General features: G+C 40.4%; 1 protein-coding gene across 3 annotated transcripts in view; it reads right to left on the reverse strand.

The window, feature by feature from the left end:
* MAD1L1 (mitotic arrest deficient 1 like 1) overlaps positions 1-19,007 on the reverse strand; it is a 655,729-nt gene that overhangs the window by 392,377 nt on the left and 244,345 nt on the right. The window lies entirely within an intron of this gene.

The following is a 19,007-nucleotide window of genomic DNA, read 5'->3' on the forward strand; positions in this document are numbered from 1 at the left end:
CTCCAACCTATATCCACATTCATGCCAGCTAGCCCAGGTCAAATATATCAAATAAACTCAGATTAGAAATTTGCATGTGGACAGGAAGGAAGTTAGGGACAACAGCCTGGTAAGAGCAAAAGCTAACTGTGCAGTGAAGATACACCCAAAACGATTGAAAAATGCTTAAGAGGCTCAGGTGCCATTTTACACACACAGATTAAGGGAGGTTCCACTTAATAGTTTATTGCCTCCTCAGTGACTAATTTAGAGACTGAAATCAAAGTGCTCAATGAGACAGAGCCAGGCAGAGTGCTAAGGTCACGTCTAACATGCCCAATTAGAAAGATTGCTCTAATTACAGGGAATTCATCGGCAGCATGGCCCTTTGTTGAGGAAAAAGGAAAAAAACCAAGTCTGGAAATTAATGTTTTCTCAGTTCATTTATTCATTTTTAATTTCTGTGTGCTCCATAAGATACTTACTTAAATATCAACATAGAACAGAAAACTCTGCAAAACATAGTTTTACTGTGCTAAACACTGCATCAGTGATTCAACAACTCTTCTCTTTTGCATAGTCTCATCTAGTCACCACTGGGATTGGATTAGTTTACTGGAGAAGGTGGAAAGCCCACAGCAGACTGGCTACACAAGGAGACTTTATTCATCTCTACACCCAGAAAAAGCCAACACACACACACACACACGGAACCAGGTTTCACTCCTGGTCTAATATGGTAAATCCCATATTAAATTTTCATCTGTGGAAAAACTTCTCCAGTTTCCTGTAAGTGCCTGTCATCATCTGGGAGCATCCAAGCAGTGGCTGAAATGATCTAATATAAGTGAAAAAACAGAAGCCTTTTAATCTAGAACAGGTCTCCTCAAACTGTGATTAGGACCCCGAAGTAGGATGGGAGCTCATGTTAATGGGTCACCAAGGCTGGTGTTAGACTTCCTGGGGTCCAGGGCCTCAGCTGAAGCCCAAGCTCCACTCCCTGGAGCCAAAGCAAGAGAGGCTGAGGTTACATGACCCCCTTCCAGCTCAGAAGCCCTTAGGCAGCTTTCCTCCTCTTCCCCTACTGCTTGTCTGGGACAGTGGGGCTTGGGTTGGCTTCTGCTTCAGTCTCTCCCTACTCCCAGGGTTCGGTAGTAATTTTTGTTGTCAGAAGGGGGTCATGGTGCATGGAGTTTGAGAACTACCTGTATAAAACACACATAAACACAAATAAAAGCACCAAGATAAAGCTTGGAGGATTGGTAAATAAGACAGCACTTCCTGGCAGTCAGTGCTTTGAAGAGCTGTAATGATGTTCTAAAGAAAGCGATAAGAACATTTGTACAGGTTTCTCCATGTTTTGCAGAAAACACACACAGACTCAGACCACCCATCCAGGTAACAGGTGCTGCTTCTGTCTCCAGCATGAATGACCCACAGATCTCAGAGTATTCAGTATGTTTTGAAACTGTATCTTCCATAATTAATTCCTAGCAGAGTAAAAATTCAGGACTGATGGGTTATAATTCATAAGGGCCTTTTCAATAAATTTTAAAACATACACACTGAGAATTCTCCCTTTGCCCTGAACGCAATTAAACTTAACCATTGTGAATTAGGTACAAAGTCTCTCAAGTGCTGAGGACTGACAGATTTGTGACAAGCTGTGTTTATCCCCCAGGAATGGTAACTCTGGTTACTAAATCCTCTCCAAACTATGGCAAAATTCTACTTCTTTTGTCTCTGTCCCATATGACAGGTTGTCTCCCAGGCTAGTCTTCAAAATGTTACAGTTCCAGTGTCTACATTTTTCACCAACACTCTTCTCCCTCTCCCTCACCAAAGGCTGCTCATAGCCCCTGAAAGACTCTTGTTTAGTCAACACACAGCCTGCAATCAACAGACCAATCTTTCCAGCCCATCTATAGAATTTAAACAGAATCTGCCTGCCCTTCCCTCCTTCTCTTCACCCCTTGCCTGACTGCGTCACTGAAGCGGGGGCTACAGAACTCTTGGCTACAGCAAAATCCATCTCTGGCATGCCCAAAAGGCACAAGTTCTAACTGATAATTAATAATTCCAGTCAGGCACAGTGACTAGTCTGATGACAAGCTACTCCATAATGAAAACTCCTGCTAGAGTTTGAAGCAGGCATGCAGAAATATCCTATTTTCAGCTGTATGTATTTTTTCCCAAATCACTTCACCATGGCACTGCTCTAAATATGTCTTGTGAGATAAGCTTTAAATCCTACTTGGGCAAAGTTTATTAAAAATTAAAATTTGAAGGGGGAATTAAAAAAAAAACTAAAGGCCTTCATTACTCAAAATCAACCAAACAAAATCATAGTTGCAATTGCTTTCCAATAGCCCATGCTATGTGAATTCTAACTGTCTGCGAAAGCTTCAATTCTCAGAAAGCGTTGCCTTCCACTACCCACATCAAATTCTAGATGGTTATGTTTGTTGGTCAAAGAAAACTTGCTTTGACCAACATCCAGGCCACCTACAAACTGCAGACATACCACACTGGATTGTCATATCTCTTCAAATTAAATGAAGCACATGTTCTTCCGTGCCTCCTACCATCAAGGGACCCAAGATGGAATCTCACAGATATTGAAACAAAGAAAGTGCTGTCAAGGAAAAAGATACCTACTCCAGCATGCAGCTATTTTCATTTATTTTCTATATGAATAGTGCTCTGTATAAATAATATGTTTAAGTGCCTTTTGCTACAGCAGCCCATTGGGTCTTACCATATTGTTTCAGGAAAGGCAGGTAGCATCTCCTATTAAGACTACCCAACAGTTTCCATTATTAAAAAATAAATAAATAAAAACAAACAGAAAACCTTATTTTGTTGCTTATAACTTCACAAACTAACTGTGTGGGCCAAAATTTTCTCTGTCAGGCGTCTGTCACTGGCTTATATAAAATGTTTTTTGGGGAAGGGAGGCTGGGGAGTTCAGCACTTCTGAGAACAGAGCTAGTGGAAAAAGCTGTCTGCCCTATATTAAAAAAATTAAAATTCTGATCACTTTTTTTTTAAATAACTCTGGTGTCCCCATACTTCACAGAGGAGCTTTAAATCTGGCAGGGGGTAGCCTGTGTGTATTTTTTTCTATTCCTTTGAAAATCAGCCTCAGTAGAATTTTTTATTTTAGCAGCTGAAATCACCAAACAGTCTTCTTCAGTGTTAGTGATAGGGACACCCCAACCTGCAGCCAGGATCCAGTCCACGGCTTGCCTGGGTCCAGCCCCTGAGACTTGGGGCTCTGCTCCCCAACATGCGTTCTGCAGCAGGATGGAAGTGTGAAGCCACAAGCCTTACAGGTCAGAGTCAGGCAAGCCGAGGTCTGATCCAGCCCAGGGGCTCTGCCCTCGGGGGGGAAGGGAGCAGCTCTGGGCTCTGCGCATCATCGCTCAGGTTCCTCCTCCTGTGGCTGGGGGAAAGGCAGCACAGCAGTGCCAGGACACGCTTTCCCCTGCTGCTCTGATTGGTTGGAATTGCAGCCAATCAGAGCAGTAGGGGAAAAAGCCTCCCCAGGGAGTGAGTCTCCACGATGCTGTTCCCCCAGCAAGGAGAGGGAGTAGCAGCAGTGCATGGAGGAAAGCATATCCCCAATCACCCAGACTGCTACTTGACTCCTTCTCCCAAGACATCACCCTTAGCCTGTTTTTGTACTGTCCCTCGCACCCAGAATGCCCACCCTCAGTCTGTTCCTGTACCCTTTCTCTCGCACCCAGACCCCCACCTCCAGTCTGCTCCTGAGCCCCCCACCATTGCCCCCAGCCCACTCATGCAATTTACTACCCAACCAGACCCCCCAACCTCCGTCCACTCCTGCACCCTCCCCCTCCACCCACACCTGCTTCCCAGCAGCCACCTCCCACACATTGAACCCCTCATTCTTGGTCCCACTTTGAGCCCCCAGAAGAGTTAATCAGGCCTAGGGGAAGCCCTGAACCTCAGTCCCTGCCTTCTTTACCATCACCCTGCCTGTGCATTAGGGGAGTGAGAGGTTTTTAATGCTCCCCACCCCCAACACACACACACACACACACACACACACACACACACACACACACACACACACACACACACACACACACACACACACACACACACACACACACACACACACACACACCTGACTGATTTTTCTGTGGGTCAGTGGACCTAAATAAAAGCTATGCTAAGTTTCCAAAGTTCTACTGGCCATGTTACTCTCTCCTGTCAGAGGGCAGTTTTCCATAGGCATCATAGTATAAGCAGCTCTTGAGAAAAGGATATTAAGGAGGGCACTGTGTGGACCTATGGAATAATAAAAAGTTCAGCCTGACTCAAAGGTTCTTACAAGCAAATTTAAAATAGATGGATACTTCAGACATTGTTGCAATAAAACATGATAAAGAAAAGTTAACTTGGAAGGGGCTAAGCTGTGGAGAATCTATATTAATAACTAGATACTTGTATTTGACACAGTGAAGCATGAAGAGTAGCCCAAATAAGGGAGGCAGGTGTCTGATCAAATCACTGGGTCAGAAAGATGATCTTAGCAGCAGTATTTTGAAGAGTTTTTAGGAAGCAAGTCACAAGTCAGAAACAGTAGATAGGCAAAGGCTGAAGCAGCAAAGATGGAAATGACGGACGGAGAACAATGGCCAGAAAATGTGCTGGATTAAAAGATTCATTAACAAGTATTGGAATGTTCATTGTATAAATCCTGTAACATAACAAAATACTCTGTCCAGAGGACATAGGAGAGTAAGGTAATAATAGATGTTCCCTGTAAAAATACAGTGATAACTACTTTTGGAAACACTTTGTAAAAACAAATCTGTCAAACAAGGAGACATTAAACAGATGGGATGAATGGGGGCAGAGGATTACTATTTTTCTTTACTTCAAGAGAAGCAAGCCCATGTAATTTAGACATGGCACCCAAAACAGGTGGTAAAAAGAATATGTTAGTTTTGACTTCTGGCCTGTTCCTGCAATGGAATCCACTACCACAGAAATTTATACCAGTAACAAGTGCAGGCTTAGACTAGCAGATCCCACAAAATCAGAGTACCAGTGTGACACTGTGATAACAGCAATATTCCATTCTGGCAACTGGGACAGTAAAATTCTGAGAGCTACAATGAATCTCAAAGTTGGAAACCATTCAGTCGTAACATCTGCTCTCATTTTTAACCACTCTGCACGTGAAACAGTGACATAGTCAAGAACTATATGAAAAACAAAACACCAGCCTCACCAACTCTGGCTATAGGAAAACCATGACAAAATCATAAGACGAAGGACTAAGCTGCACTCCTATCCAATAGCTGAATTCTGTTAGCCACAGTATTACAACCCGCTAAAAAGGATAAATGAGAATGGAAGGAAGGCCTACAATACAATCTAGCATGACAAATCTTAAATAATCACTCTCTTCTCAGAGTTCTTGATGCAAGTTATGTGACAGCTGAAGAGAATCTGTCAGGCAGTATGTGAATAAACAAACATTCTCCCATCTCCACTGCATATGTCCCTAAATTCCAGAAATCAAAATAATGAAAAAAATTATCAGAAGATCTACCTGCCAACGGAAAATACTCTGAGCAGTGACAATTCTTCCATCCCACTTGTATTCTCAGTACCATATGCTGCCCTCAGTCCTCACACACAAAAACTCTAATTAGAAATATCTGAGGATCAAAAGAAATAAAAACTAGCACCCACTAAATGAGATCTCTGACCAGATGCTCTGAAGTTAGTTTATGTTTTTCCCCAATGTAAAGACCTGACATTCCACAGAGATCAAAATGTTGCACAAAGCAGAAGCAAAAGATACATTTAACACTTGAGGGGCCAGGTGGATTTTTCTGCTAGACTTCAGGTTACTGGAATATGCTGACAAATCTTTCATTGGCTCCATCAGCAGTCATCACTAGTGAAGGCTTAAAACATGCTCAGTTTCCTGTGTACGGAACTTCCCGGTGGGTTGATTCAAATCAAAGAGATTTAAATTACCAAGTAGATGGCCTCACTTTAAATTAGCAATTTTAATTAACTTCTCCATTTGCACTTCAGGTATTTTTCTAAGGCAAGGCGCACTCCCATTGGTTGGCATAATGACTAAAATGTATTAGTTTACACTAGATTTGATACATCGTTTTGCTACATACTAGAGTCCACTCAAACTATTTACATTTATTGAAGCAATTACACAGCTTCATATTTTCAGAGTCTTATTAATGGTACGTTTTAGGATGTTACACCATGCTGAATGATATATTTACTAGCTTATTTACTAGATAATTAACTTTCTGCTCATGATTAGTATTAAGATGCATTAGGATGGTAACTAGAATTTAATTAAACACACAAAACTGCATATAAAATTTATTTTTTATTAAACTAAACCATCTCCAATGTTTTGGATACATAAACTTCTCATCAAAATATGTTTCACATTTACAACTAAATTACTAAACACAGGGATTAATTAAACTGATTATTTATTAAAAAAAAACAAGACGGATGAAGCAATATCCTTTAATTGGACCAGCTTCTGTTGGTGGAAGATACTAGTTTCCGAGCTACACAGACCTCTTTGCTGGGTCATTTCAGGTGATTATTTCAGGTCAGCCTGAGAAAACTTACGAATATTCATAAGTGAAAGTGATATGAGCTTAAGTTCCTACTACCCTAAGTCTCTTCCAAATGGGAGCCAGCAACTAAGTTACTTAGGATGACTATTGTACCAGATGTATAAATCTTAACCTCAAAAATGAAACTTTTTTTCCTAGTTCTTTCTTTAAATAGAAAGCAGACTTTAACTCTAAGTTTTTGATAGAGGCTCATGGATTCAGCATATTTACTTTTTATTTAAATGATTAAGTTAAGTTTCGGTCTCAGTAAATTTTGTATTAAATTCAGATTTCTTTTTAAACAGGTTTGTTTCTGAAAAGGAAAAGTAACTTAAATTTTAAAAACCTAATTTTATTTTTAATTTATTTTTATTCACACTGCTTCTTAACAAGTTATCTTTGGGACTCAAACAGACCTAGATTGGATCTCTGCTAAAAAGTGCTGTTTGGCTTTTTCAGTTTCAGCCAAAAATCTTTCACTCATTTTTGAGTTATGGATAAACAAAACACTGTCTTGCTGTCCCCTGGCTCCTTGTTAAAAATGTAACTTCCGTTAAAAAAAAAAAAATAAAGGGGGGGGGCCACTACATCAGCAATGACTGAAAGCCCTGTTCTGCTCTGAGCACATGCCTGTATAAGATCTGCGAGGCAGTAAGCCCAGAAGGATCTCAAAAAACAGTTCAAAAAATAACATTACAAACAATATTAAAAACTTGTAGCTGCTAAAATTTTAGTGGTTTATGTAGTCAGATTCATTTGGTGAAATCTCTGTGCATACTCCCTGCACAGTCTGATGATTTCATGGGTACATTTCCCAAAATATGGGATGTTTGAAAAGAGTGGGTGAATTTTGGATACCTAACTTGAGACGTGTTGCAAGGGGCTGATTTTTCACCAGAGCCGTATAACTCAGCTATTTATTAAAATCAGCTTCCTTTCAGTTTCTCAGGATGATCACCCAATATTTTTTAAAATCTTGGCTAAGAGCCCCATATTTGCTTTATCCAATTCCCACTCGGGATAAAGCAATTTAATCATTAAGTGGTTTTTAAAAAAATCCTTTCTATTGTTTTACAAAAATTGCTGGTGAGTTCATAATGAAATGTCAATAATATAAAAATCAGATAGAGGGAATATCAATTAAAATGGCTTTCCTAAAAAGGAATCATGCTTACCCAACATACTAGAATTCTCTGAAGGGATCAACTAGCATGTGGACAAGGAGGATCCAGTGCATATGGTGTACTTCGTTTCCTATATTTCATATATGACAAAGTCCCTCACCAATGGCTCTTCCATAAGTAAGCTGTCATTGGATAAAAGGGAAGATCCTCTCCTGGATCAGTAAATGGTTAACAGATAGGAAACACAGAGCAGGAATAAAATGGCCAGGTTTCAGAATGGAGAGAAGGAACTGGTGGTGTCCCACAGGGGTCTGTATTGGACCAATCCCTATTCAATGTATTTATAAGTGATCTGAATAAAGGGGTAAACAATGAAGGGACAAAATTTGAAGACGACACAAAATTACTCAAGATAACTAAGTACAATGCTTCAAATGAATCTTACAAAACCAGCAGATGAAATTCAATTTTGATAAATGCAAAGTAATGCATATTGGAAAACATAATCCCAACTACACATATAAAGTGATGGGGTCTAAATTACACGTTACCATTCAAGAGACAGCTCTTAGTGTTATTGTGGACATTTTTCTTGAAACATCCACTCCAGCACCAGCAATCAAAAAAGCAACCAATGTTTGGAAGCATAGAATCATAGGGCTTGAAGGGACCTGAAGAGTTCATCTAGTCCAGCCCCCTGCCTGAAGTAGGATCAACCCCATCTAAATCATCCCAGACAGGACTTTATCAAACCAGGGTTTAAAAACTTCAAGGCAGAGATTCCACCACTTGCCTACGGCTGCACCTACACAGTCAAGTTCTGTCAACAGAACATGGCTTCTTCTAACAAAACTCCAGAGCATCTACTTGGCTAAATTCCTCTGTGGAGAGTTTGTTGACAGCAGTCAGCTGTTCTGCCGGCAGCATTATTCCTGTTCCTGAACAGAGACAACGCCTCTGTCAACAGTGTTTTGTCAACAGCATCCATGTAGACAGCTCTATCGACAGAGAGGCACAATCCTCTGTCGACAGAGTGTAGGATGCGAGAAGAGTTTGTAACGGTCTCATGAGAGCAGTCCGACCCCTCTGTAAACCCTTAGAGGACTCCTATACAGAAGCATGCTGCCAATACTTCCAGGCTACACGCTGCAAAACAACTCACCCTGCCCCATAACACCTGTGAAACAAGGCTTGCCTGCCAAGACTTCAAGGCTACGCTGGCAGTAGGCCACAAGAGGTAGCGATAAGGAATGCACAGGCAATTTTAGGCAATCTTATGTTAATGAGTCCAGCTTTATCAGCTAGTGTTAGGAGGCCTGTTACAGAGCCTCTCCCCAAGCGAAGCTCTGGCACGTTGGGTCTTCCCCCACAGGTGACTGCAGCATCTCCGGGGCTCTCGCCGCGGGTGTCACGTGCTTTCAATAAACCAAATATAGCACTTGCCTTCTGGGTGCAGCTTCGTTTCTGGGGAACCCGAGCCTGGTTGGTTACACAGAGCAAGTTGAATGTTGCAGTAATCTGTCAACAGACGTTCTGTCAAGATTTCCCTGTCAACAGAGGCTGCCCACGTAGACGTAGCCGGTTTAAAGCATTCCAGTGCTTTACGACTCTCCTGGTGAAACTTAGACCTCTCCCGCTGTAACTTCATTAAGAAAGGGCTACATAGTAAGACAGAAAGCATCTTATTGCCGCTTTATAAATCCAAGGTGTGCCAGCATCTTGAATACTGTGTACAGATGTAGTTGCCTCATCTTAAAAAAGGTATACTGGAATAGAGAAAAGTTCAGAAAAGGGACACAAAAAATGAACATGTTTATGGAACAGCTGCCATATGAGGAGACTGGGACTTTTCAGCTTGGAAAGGAGACAGCTATGGACAGACATGATAGTGGTCTACGAAATCTTGACTGATGTGGAGAAAGCAAATAAGGAAAAGTTATTTACCCCTTCCCTTCCCACTAGAACTAGGGTCATCAAACTAAATTAACAAGCATCAGGTTTAAAGCAAACAGAAGGAAGTATTTCTTCACACAATGCACAGTCAACCCATGGAACTCCCTGCCAGAAAGTTTTGTGAAGTCCAAGATTTTAACAAGGTCCAAAAAAGAACCAGATAAATTCATGAAAGATAGGTCTATCAATGGCTATTAGGATGGGTAGGATTAGTGTCCCCAGTTTTTGTTTGTCAGGATTGGAAATGGGCTCCAAAAGACAGATTATTTGATGATTACCTGTTCTATTCATTTCCTCTGGATACCTGGCATTAGTCACACTATCAGAAGACAGGATATTGGGATAAATGGACCTTTGGTCAGAATCAGTATGGCCATTCTTACTGGTTCAAAAAGGATGGTTAGATCTCCCTACTGGAGGGCAGACAGCTGCATCTGAGGTCATACAGAAATTCAAAAAGTATCAGGTTTCACTTATTTCTTCATACTGATCAATGCTCCCTTTTGTCTCTACGCATTTCTTCATCAATGTTTTAACTCTTATTCCTTTCCTACTGATAGTTAAAACCGAGGTCTCCCAAAGAATTCAGCTTAACTATAGGATTTAGGCATTAAAATACTGAAAACGCTATTTTCCTCTGTACTGATAAATATATTGGTAAATGTTGCCATCTGATTTATTCAGACCTCCATAGGCCTGGGCATCCAGCTATCAGCAAGTTCCAGATACCAGGAACACACAGTGGTATTACATCTGGGAGGAATTTGGCCACAGGTTTATTGCATGGGAACATTTCAACTTGTTCAATTCTTTTGAGTTAGCTCAGGACTAAGATAATCAAGTACAAGAAATCAACTGAAGACTGAAATGCCCAGTCCATCCTTCCTCTGACATCCTTCTTTCAGCACCTGTTTAGAAAAAAATGCATTAAGACTTTTAAAGGTCCTAGAGAATGACTTGCAACTTTTTGGTGAAGATCGCAACTCTTCCAAATAGGAAGGACTTCTTTTGGAAACTACCTCTTTCACAAAAAGTAACACTGGATTTCAAAGACTGAGAAATTCATACAGGCATTTGGCATGTTACAGCAAAATCATCTTTTTTCCCCCTCTCACAGTAGTAACCAAAGAGGGCTAAAGGAAAGGGAGAGGCATATTTCAAGAGTGGCTTCAAATCAAAGGATCACATGGAACAAAGGAGATATTAACCTAAGAAGAATCACAGTTGTGGTGTTATCACACCACAAATGCATCTCTTATTCTGCAAAGCAAGTAACTTAATATTTCATTTGTACAATGTAAAACAAGCTACAGGAAACCATTCTGTAATTGACTGCCCCTTCTCCTTAGAAGCTTTATGACAGGAAATATCTAAAACTATCTGGATTGCCTTGGGCAACTGGAAGTCATCTCTCTCTATGCACAGCAATACAGGGTTTTTGACTTAAAATGTAATCAGTGAGGTTTATATTTTCCTCAAGCATCAATTTCTTCCTGTGAGTTTGCGGTAGTGGAAAAAAGGGGCTAATTTTTAAGTTTAAAAATTATTTTTTTTCTACTGGAGTATGATGAATAGTTGATATGGATTAATATTGCTTAGCCTCTTCTGTACCAGATAGGCTTTCTGATTTTTTTTTCCAAGGCATTTAAATGCAAATGGTAGAAAAACTTGTTTGTTAGTAAACCCCCTTGAAATGATAGCAGAAGTGGAATGTCTCTGTTCCTCCCTAGGCCCTCAGCCCTATCATTCCATAGAAGGCAAGCATCTGTAGCAATCCCACTAGGAAATTAAGAGAACTTTCCTGACAAAATCACTTACTAGTTCTGCAGAAAACAGCTTCTTCTTCAGAACTTTGTGATTTTTTTTACCCACTTCATTCTCTTTATTTATAAAAATGCTTATGTTGAAATATTGCAATGTATAATGCCTTAAATTATGCAGTGCAAGATGTAACCTTAATGGAGTGAATTATATTCAGCTAGATCACACACTCCCAAAAATATGCAAAACTACAGTGCTACAGACTTTCAAATGTGAAGTGTGTGTGTGGTGAGTGCGTGTAAAAAATGGCTCATCTCATTATTTTCTTTTTCCGTTTATGATAATATGCCCAATGCTGACACCTCTTCTATTCTCCCTGGCAGGCCCTACATTAGCATGTAAATAGCTAGCAGATATGAGGAAATGAAAGCAAGGAAGAGCTCTTTAATTAACTTTAATCCTCTGCAAATCCGTACAGCAATCTGTTCTGACAGTTTTCTACATAGGATTTTCTTAGGACATCCCTCAATGCTGTCTGTGGATCCCTGCCAGACCAGAAGGAGGGAAGGTAACAAAAAAGGCAACATTGGAAACAATATTTGGACATTTTTCTGCTACTAAATGTTGCCCTGTTGATTGCCATCTGCTATTATCAAACCTGTCATCAGTCCAAGTCTGGATGAGAAGCAAAGATGTCACAAGCAAGACAACAGTTCTCGTCACACCAGTCTCCAACCCAATCCTCTTCTGCTCATGGGGCACAAGTACCAATCAATCACACACACATGCAGGCATGCACATACCGGCCAACCAGTCTTTACCCAAGGTGCCAGTACTACACACATGCACGCACGCACGCGCACACACACGCACACACACACACAGAGCCCATAGGAAAGGAAGATTCCCATTCATTGAAAAGAGAGGCAGTTTCTTTCTTATGCTGCCAGTTAAGAGCTGTACTCAAGATGATCCTTCAGGACTTGGGCAGAAACAAGTATGAAATTATAATTAAAAACCAATAAACTGGAATTACTCCTCATATCAAAGTGGCAAGCATTATTCATTCTGCTCTGTACTACAAGAAATTAAAAGCAAATTTTAAGGGAAGGAAAAGCAGAAGACCAAACAGAAATGATGGGCAGCTCTACATTCACCAAGCCTTCTTAAACACTCAGACCCTCAAACAGCTTAAAGCCCCAATGATTTGTATGTGAGATTTGTGCTGATTCATATAATTCAGCAGAATTCCACTTCCAAAGACGCATTTGACCTGCTAAATATAAGCCACTTGGGATTTTTATACATGTTTCCAAAGACCAAGTGACATATATTTAGCAGGTCAGATGGCTATTTGGAAGTAGATGCAGTAGGCTTCTCCACACTGCCAAATCACCCTAAGCAGAGTTGAAGAGACCATCTCTAGGCCTGGGTGAGTAGTTAAATCTCTTTGGACCATTCAATCTGAGCAAAACAAGAGTGCCAGTTATGTCAGTGGTATTAGTTTTTATGATGAGGATATATGCTCACTGAGACATGGTCAGACCAGAGGGCTACTACACAGTAGGGAAAAGGCAGCCCAAAAAGGGTGAAAGACCTGCTAATTAAGGGTGGAGGGCTGCAGGACAATTAGGAGCATCTGGCAGGGAGGTCACCCAGGCAGACTGGAGCCAGCTGACCCCCCACTTTTGGCCCCATAGAAGCCTTTAAAAGCCTTTCCAGTTAGACGGAGAAAGGAGGGAGAGGAGGAGAGGCAGAAGAGAGAAAAACAGACAGAGAGATTATGTGCTAGTAACTTACAAGATACCTAGAGATATAGAGAAAGCCAGGGAAGAAGTCCCAGAGGGAATGGCTGGGCTCTGTACCTCAGAAATCACTGTCAGCCCAAACATTGCCTCTTGCCACACCATGAGGAGCCTGAGGCCACCAAACAGCTGTCAAGAAGGGAGCAGTCCTCTTAGAAATTAAAGGCTCTATCACCCATTCCCGGTCACCTGGGCCATTCAGGACACCTGGAACGTCACTTGGTCTGTTTTACACTCTGATTGGAAAGAGGAAAGCCACAGGAAACAAGAGAAAGATGTCACAGAAACCAGTATCAGAGAGGTAGCCATGTGAGTCTGTAGCTTCGAGAACAACAAGAAGTCTTGTAGCACCTTATAGACTACCAGATATTTTGGAGCATAAGCTTTTGTGGGCAAAGACCGGCTTCATCAGATACATGAGTGGAGGGGTGGTTTCAGAGGGGGTATTTAAAGAGTGGGGTCCCAGTCAGAGGGAGGACCAGAGCTGACAAGGTCTATTCAGCAAGGTGGAAATGGCTCAGTATCAACAGTACTTATCAAAAGAGGAAAAAGAGGAAAAATCTGATCTGTCTAGACTAGGTATCAAAGTCAATCCCAGATATGCAATTCTAGCCATGCCATTTGAGTAGCTAGAATCGACATATCAGGATCGACTTTCTTCACCGACATCCCTTACTTCATGCAGCAGTGTGGAGTATCAGGGTCAATGGCCAAGCCCAGAGAGATTGATTTTGCCGCATATTCACACATGCGGCAAAATCAATCCCCAGAAGATCAATTGCAGTGGGCCTACCCCCTTGTAAGTATAGACATACCCTTAGGGTGTGTCTACACGGGCACAAATCTTCAACATGGCCATGCTAATGGCCATTTCGAAGATTACTAATGAGGCGCTGAACTGAATATTCACTGTACTATTAGCATTAGGACGCTTCCGGCAGTGGCGCTTCGAAAGCACCGCTTTCGAAATCACGTGGCTTGGAGCAGCTAAACAGGGGGATAAGGGGATTTCAAAAGGTGTGGGGTCCTTTCAAAGAGGACACCCGGTGTAGCCGCGCCGAGCCATGCGATTTTGAAAGCAGTGTTTCGGACGGAAGCTTCCTAATGCTAACGAGGCACTGAATATTGAATTCAGCGCCTCATTAGTAATCTTTGAAATGGCCATTAGCATGGCCATTTTGAAGATTCGTGCCCGTGTAGACCCACCCTTAGCGACCAAAAAGGTTCAAGGAAGCAAGTACTGCAATGAGGCATTCAGTATAAATTTCAGGACGGTGAATCTTCACATAACCAATTGTGGCTGGGATAAAAGAGTAGTCTCTAATAAGAAGTTAATTATTAAATAAGAAACTGATTACCCATGACCAGATGACTGGATATTAAGCACAACAGTACTCACCAATACTGACTGCTAAACCATGTTGAACAGTGTATTAGTTAATATGACTTCAAGGAGTCATGTTCTAAACTTGAATTACATTTGTTGACAAAGATGCATTCTATTTGAGTCAATCCCGTGACCTACAGCTGAGGAGAAAAATGAAGGAATTGAAACAAACAACTTGCTTGGGGTGGGTTAAGAGTGGGTAGCAGGGATTTGATTGTTTTTCCCTGAGTAGCTAAGACTTATAGGCTAGGGCTAAACTGAACCACAGCGCCAGCAGCTTGATGCAAATGAGCAGTCTTGAACATGCAAATTGGCATTTATTTGCATATCTGCGTGAGATCGCCCTGCCAGCAGAAAACAAGCAGCGTAGATGTGATTCTGCCAGCAAAGACCCACTTTGTCGGCAGCCCCTTAATCCCAGCAGGGAGGTCTTGCTCAAATGTATAAATTAGCCTCATGAACATGCAAATGAGCATGTATTTGCATTTTTGAGACCATTCATTTGCATCAAGCTGCCAGCACTATGGCTCAGTGTGGCCCTAGCCATAGTCTGAATTCCTGACAAAATAACATGAGATTCCTGTTTTTGAACAGTAGGCTGCTTCTCTCAAGTAAAATTAAAAGCAATAGGGTTACTATTTAATGCCCAAAGACATTTATTTCTCTGCTATGTGCATACTCTGCTTTGGATTACTGTGTCATCATCAGTCAGAAACTGTTTATCAGAAATGAGATTATTTCTAAATCAAGTTCAAATTCACATATATCAATAATACCATGGACAGCATTTGAATTCTGGACAGGATTATACAGAACATCACCAGCATAGTCCTCCAGTGTCACTTCATTCGCATAAGAGAACCATAATTTTCCTACTCATTACAAAACTTTTAGGCTCATTCTCTAACATCGCCAAATGACTATGATAATGACAAAACAAAACAGCAGTCATGTAGCCCTTTAAAGACTAACAAAATGATTTATTAGGTGATGAGCTTTCCTAGGACAGACCCACTTCTTCAGATTGACTATTGTGTTTTGTTAGAATGCACACAAACACAGCCACCTCTACGTTGCTATGATAATGACAGACATTATCTGTGAAACAACATATAGGAAGAGATCCTGAAATCTGAACCTCAATTAGAAAGAAGTTACAAGTCTGCAAGATTGACAGTATTTCTTTGAAAATGTTATCCGTTTCACTTAAAGGACCATCTATGTTGAGGGATTCAAAGAGTCTCAGTGCCTGGATGAATACATATATACTTCCATACCTGCTATATGCAGTATGTGAATATGCAGAAAAGATAGTATCCATGTAAATTTAAAATGCATCTAGACTTACCACAATATAGGCCAAGACAAAAGTAAGAGAGGTAAAATAAATAACTAAAGATAAACTGTTAAAGTACATCAGAAATAAGAATCATTTGAGTAACTCTATGATTGCTTGTCCATCAGGTTATAAAAGGTGACCCATCAAAGATAAGCAGATTGCAGATAAGCTTAATTATTTCTCTGCTGTGTCTTTCACCAGAGGACTGATGCTGGGGACGGAATTCCTACCCTAAACACTTCTCTTCACAAAAGGTAAAGGAAAAACATTACCAGATAGAGAGAGAGGATTTCTTCCCCCAAGAAATTAAACTGCAGTACAGAACAAACGTAATAACCCAAGAGCTATAAAAGGACAAAGACCAGAATACTTACAAAAATATAATTTGGCATTAAAACTACCAAGTAGCTGGGTCAGTCCCATGAAAGCTCATCACCTAATAAATTATTTTGTTAGTCTTTAAAGTGCTACTTGACTGCTTTTTTATTTTCATCTTATCTTGTGTTTTTATTTTATTTTGCTTTGTTTTATTAAAGAATGAGCTATGGATGACCTGTGAAATTATAGCCAGAAGACAGCAAAATTTACTCAAGTACCAGGAAAATTAGTTGAGAAGGCTCAGAGAAATACAAAGCATCTGTTATAACAAAATAAAATAGAGACAGGTAAGTCTGAACGTTTGTTAGAGGGATTTAGACCCTTAGCTAGATAGAATTCTTTGGAAGAGCTAGCAAAAGGAAGAACTGGTAGTCAAATTTTCAAATACTAAATAAACTAACAAGCACCCTGATGCGATAACCACAATAGGAGAGTTAAGCAGCTGTCACTGAGTAAAACCTAGTTAAAGTAGGAATACAGGATTATTTCTCGGCATAGAAAGCACTTAATGGCAGGTTGCACTAGGGATTAATACCAGTGGTTTCATTTAGTATATTTATTAGTGTGGAAGAAAGGCTGAAAAGCAAGATGATAAAATGTGCTGACAAGACAAAATGCTAGTAATAGTGTTAACTCAATCTAGAGAGGATTCTGAGGAACTCTGGAAGCACCTAACAAAATGAATAATTGGGAAACAAGCAAAGACAACTGAACACAGACAGGTGCAAGTTAATACAAACTGGAAAAAAACAGAGTTTTCTGCTACTTGCAGAGTGCACATACACAGCTTTTACAGTCAGTGCAATCTCTCATAAGTGATGTAGGGACACAATATCCTGTGAAGTTAACTGGTCAATAATCCAATAGCCCAAAACTAAGGATTTGATCATTGCAATACAGGAGACCGTAAATTAAAAACCACCATCTCCAAATACAAACCAAGTTCATCATCTTCCCCCACATAAGAAAACAACATTCCCATGACAATATAAGTTCCCCAAGATGTGACAGGGCTCAAAGCAGAAGTGCTAATATTAATGTGGTGGAAACAGCAACACCAGGTATGTAGAGCTTCATGGATGGGATGCAGCAAAAGAGTAAAGCCTTGAAGTAGAGTAATTTTCTGAAGAGAAAAGCAGGTAAAAGGAAAAACTGGAAACAGATGATTCAAGCTTCACAGGGCTCCATGATGAGAATCAATAGGTGCAAAACAACCTTTTATTTTGACCAAAGATTTAACAGCTTAGATTTAACTTTGCAATAGCCTGCCTGTGGGACTTGGAGCAGATTGTGAGGTATTCAGGTACTATGGTAATTGAAACCATATAAGTATCTCAAATTAACAGACAGAACTCTCTCTGTTAGACATACCATATGGGAAAAACTCAACCCAAGCAGAGGAGCAAAACAGAAGGGACAGACAAGTAATGAGAGGAATTTTTCTTCTAAAAGTTATTCAGATCAATCAGAAAGAAAAGCAACTCAAAAACAAAGAAAGCCACGTAAAAAGGGAATTAGGTATGTGGAATCAATACATCTAGCAATTCTGAAAAGTATTCTATGAAGGAAGTAGCATTATTGCTAATTTTAACAACATAACATGCAATATGAGTGATTTCTCAAGCAGAAGAGACCTATTCATCAGAAAATGTAAACTACCACAAGCCGGCTTTCTATCTGACTGTACTATGAGCTAATTTATTCACACTGACTGAAAGTCAGAGCAGAAGGTCAGATCTAGGACTGAATGCTATTTACATCCTATGTTAAGTAGTTAAAGGGATTTAAGTGGTGAAGACCTGACACAGACCCTTTGAAATTAAAACAAAAAAGCAGTCAAGTAGCACTTTAAAGACTAACATAATAATTTATTAGGTGAGCTTTCGTGGGACAGACCCACTTCTTCAGACCATAGCCAGACCAGAACAGACTCAATATTTAAGGCACAGAGAACCAAAAACAGTAATTGAGGAGGACAAATCAGAAAAAAATGATCAAGGTGAGCGAATTAGAGAGTGGAGGAATAGAAGGCGGGGGGAAGGTCAAGAATTAGATTAAGCCAAGTATGTTTTGATAGTATATAGACTAGCACAGCTCCCCCTCTGTTACCTTTGAAATTACTTTGTAGTCTTTCAAGTGATACATGACTGCCACTTTGTTTTGTTAGAATACAGACAAACACAGCTACCTCTCTCTTACTTTTGAACAGGTATGAACTTTCTCCCTGAGAAGAATGTATCTATCTGACTGGCAGTGAAATTACATCACAATGCACCTTATTGGGCCACATTGCACCTTATTGGGCCACATTTTGAAAGTGTTGCTACACTGAATGCCAGAGTGCTTTCTTGAAATAAGGGACGAAATTTCCCCTTCCTCTCCTCTTACATTTACTAAGAGAGAGATGAGTGGGGCTTTTTGCACACAGGGTTAGTAACAATGAGTCTATCACAGGAAAAATCTTACAGGTACACATCAGGAAATATCTCTATATACAGATGACGTATTATTATCATCTTTAAAAAAAAATTTCCACAAATTTGTATCGAAAGAAATCCACGATTCTGGAAAAGCATCTGGATTTAAAGTGCATCAGGCCAAATCTGAAAGCCTAGCTAAGATACAAATTCACCAGAT

This window comes from Carettochelys insculpta, chromosome 16 (assembly GCF_033958435.1).
Source record: "Carettochelys insculpta isolate YL-2023 chromosome 16, ASM3395843v1, whole genome shotgun sequence".
Classification (NCBI taxonomy): Eukaryota; Metazoa; Chordata; order Testudines; family Carettochelyidae; genus Carettochelys; species Carettochelys insculpta.